Genomic DNA, 3,776 nt, shown 5'->3' with positions numbered 1-3,776 from the left:
GCAGAATGGAGCATGAGCCCTGGAGTCAGGATGGCCATAAAGGAAAACAGAATGGTTTAATAAATATACAGACTACCTCGAGACTTTTGGCAGGTTAAAACAACAAATTAAACCTTTGCTATTTTTAGCAAACTTCTGCTCTCCTACACGAACTGGAGATTTGCACAGAGCCTTTTCCTCTTGCCTGGAACTGAACCCAGCAAAATGATAATAGGCAGTCTCAGCATCCTACCTGGTCCATGAAAATGAAAGAATTTGAGTCAGGGCCAAGTTCTAGTACTCCTACACATACATGTTAACCTACATTTGAGCTCTGTATTGCTCAGCAGAATGACTTTCCAGTGTAATGCTTAGCATTTCCAATTCTTTTAAACCCCTTTCATTTCCCCAATCATAGCATCCTCAACTGGCATTTGCAGTGTTTTCCTCTCAAATCCTTTTTCCTGAGTGACCACAGCTAAGTAAGATGCCATCAACGTATACAAAGCTTGGCACTTAATTGAATTTACATTTCATTTTACTGGTATGGGAAATTCATATGCTTGGGGTTTCTAATCTTCTGAAAAATCTGATGCCATCTAAACCATAGTCTGCCTTGCTCTTCAGTGGACCTGGAGTCCAGCAACATACAGAGACCTGCATGGAAGGAAACCTTTGCTTGCTTGTATAAATATAATTGCTAAAGTAAATAACAGCAATTATAGGTCAAAATCTCAGTGTCTTTTTCTGATGTGTCCCTTTTGCAATCTATACAAAAAGGAGGAACTGATAAGAGGGACAGCATGAATATGTTCAAAGCAAACCACAGTGGGCCTTCAATATCTGGAGGGGTTTGCTTCCAGGCCCTCCAGTGAATACCAAAATCCATGGATGCTCAAGTCTCATTATATACAGTGTCATAATAAAATGACCTCCCATATAATAAAATAGTGATTAGCTCAACCAAGTGCCAGAAAGAGACTGAGGATCTGTGAAATGGCCGAGGCTATAGCAGGGTATGCGTACACATCACAATAGTGATTGGCATGTGGCAAAGTCCTTTGGAATTTCTCCTTCTGGATATTTTTGAACTGTGGTTGATTCAGTCCGTGAAAGCAGAACTCATGGATACGAAGAGATGACTGTATATGGTCATTGAAACAACCATTCATCTCATGCCTTTGCTAAAGGGGACTCCTCCTTTTCTGGCTAGCCATCTCATGCATGCATGGAAACAAAGGGCTCTTTATCATCTCCAGCAAACATTTGAGTTTTTTACAGTCATAGGCAGCCTCCTTTGTCCTTGAGGGTATGCTATAGTGTGCAGAAAAACAGGTGGAGACCACTCTTGGTACCTACATACAAAGGCTGTGTACAGCAGCAACATACTTTGACAGATGATGTGCTTTTTGGGAACTACATATCAGTAGTTTGGAACTCCACATGCCAGAGGCATGTAGAATAGACACACATATAATTAGGTGCATAATGATTACCATGCCACTTCCATGTAAATGCCAGCAACATGCTTTAAATAAACAGGTTGGGTACAGGTTACAGTTGGAGTTGGCCCTGCCATTTTTGCAAATGTGGTTATTTATTTTCACTTAGGAACTTCTAGGTCCCCCAGTCCAACTTTATGGTCAGAAGATGATCACATAGCTGTGCTTATGAACCACAAATTTTCTAGAGAGAACACCGCAGTGGGAATTTATATATTCTCTAGCACAACTCTATGGTCAACTTAAAGTCACACTGAGGATGTAGAGATTTGTAAAAACTTGTTGTCTCTGCTAATTTGCATTTTGTTTTGTTTTCATAAGGGTTTTGTGCTCCTAACCCCAACAAATGTGGAGGGCTAACTATATGTGCATTTCATATACACCACAAACTACTGTTAGACATCTGTACTTGTGCCCATTGAATTGGTAAATATGCACAGCTTCCTCCATATATCAAGGCTAGACCACCCAGCATTATATAGACACAATAGCCAATGCAGTTATCTGAATTCAAAGGAGTTGAGTACATATTTAAATTTAGACACTACAGATACATAAAGAGATTGCAGAAAGGCTTTCTTGGTCTCTTTTCTCTGAGGAAGATATAAAGGCAGAGATGTTTGTGATGTTTGAATTTAGTTTTTCAGGAAAGAAATCTGAAGAACTGAGCAAATTATCTTAAGATGAGATAAAGTTCTAGGCTTTGTGGTAAAATTATCAAGTCACCAGTTTCCAATGGTTATGATTCAAGGGTTCTTAATGAACTCAAATGTTAAATTATCTTAATAGTTTGAACCAAACAATTGGATAAGTGGCCAACATAACACAATTAAGAAATATCAACCTGGCTTGGTTAAATTGGTGAAAAACATTTTAAAAGTAAATCGTACCCAACATGCAAATGACTTGCTGAAGAAACATCAGGGCTTCTTTAAAATTAAATCCTGTCTTGCTACATTTCTAGATTTGCAAGTGAGTGTCAACAAATAAGTGGGCAGGCATGACCAACTAAATATAGATGAACTTTCAAGAAAGTTGGCATGACTAAAGAAAACAACAAACAGCAAGTTGCCTTGAGTTTCAATTTTTGGGGAAGTAGCAGGATATAAAACATTCCTCACCATGAATAAATTACAAAGTACTGTAATGGTTAAATCTCAAGGACTAATATGTTTCTACCTTGATACTGTTGGCACTCATTTGACTAAGTAAGGGAAGAAGAAAGTGCAATCTTCCCTTCCCAGTAGGCTCAGGCTAAAGCAAACTGCTGCAGTCTCTTCTAGATGGTCTTCTTCCTTCTCTCCCCCCCCCCCCTAACTTTTGCCATCTTGATTAGGCTCTTTGATGTTTTCATCCAGGTTTTCATCTGTGGAGTGCTCACAATGTTATAGCCCAATGATGGGCAACCTTTTGCGCTTGGTGTGTCAAAATTCACCAAAAAAACCCTAGCATGACTTGGGTGGTGTGTCACTTCAAGAAAAAAAACATAATTTCACAATACGTATAGTTTAAATAACAAAAATGTATAATTGTAATATATAATTGTATTTAATAAATCAAAAACTATTTACTGCCATTATTTCCATGTACAACAATCAATGGTACCTCTTCCAGTTTCCACACTGATTTCTCTCTATTCTAGTTTCAATGTAGTCATGAATAATGAATAATATAATAATATAACAGTAATCATATGATAATATACTACAATAATACTACAATAATAATAGATTGATATAATGATTATATATAAATGCAATGTGTATAATTCCCATGGAGTAAACAACAAAACCACTGGACCAAATCACACCGAATTTGGCCACAAAAGACATAGTCATCCAATCAATCTGCATGCGGCAGCGTGTCACCAAAAATGGCTAGGCGTGTCAGTGCTGACACGCGTGTCATAGGTTGGCCATCATTGTTATAGCCTATCATTGTGGACTTCTCTCTATTGTAACTCCCTTGCAAGCAATGACACTATGTTATGAGAACGGGAGGATACATTGTGCCACAGTGCAGGTTCACCATGTTCATCCCTTTGTCATGAAGTAAGGTCTTATGTGCACATTTTGACCTTTCCCCCTATGTTTGTTTGGTGCTATCGTCTGGTTTTCTCAGGTCTATACGCATGTAGTAACTGCAATCTGCCTTGCATGTGCTCCCTTCTTCCTCACTGTGTGTATGGTGTTTGGTCACTCTCCTCTCTTGAGCACCGTGGCTTTAGATGTGGGAGGGATCTGTGGTCTTCCTTGGGAAGGCAGGGTGAAATGCAAGGCTTGTGGGTGGGAGGAC

Source organism: Anolis carolinensis, chromosome 2 (genome assembly GCF_035594765.1).
Source record: "Anolis carolinensis isolate JA03-04 chromosome 2, rAnoCar3.1.pri, whole genome shotgun sequence".
Lineage (NCBI taxonomy): Eukaryota > Metazoa > Chordata > Lepidosauria > Squamata > Dactyloidae > Anolis > Anolis carolinensis.
The sequence above is the reverse complement of the archived record's forward strand: the minus strand, read 5'-3'. Positions refer to the sequence as shown.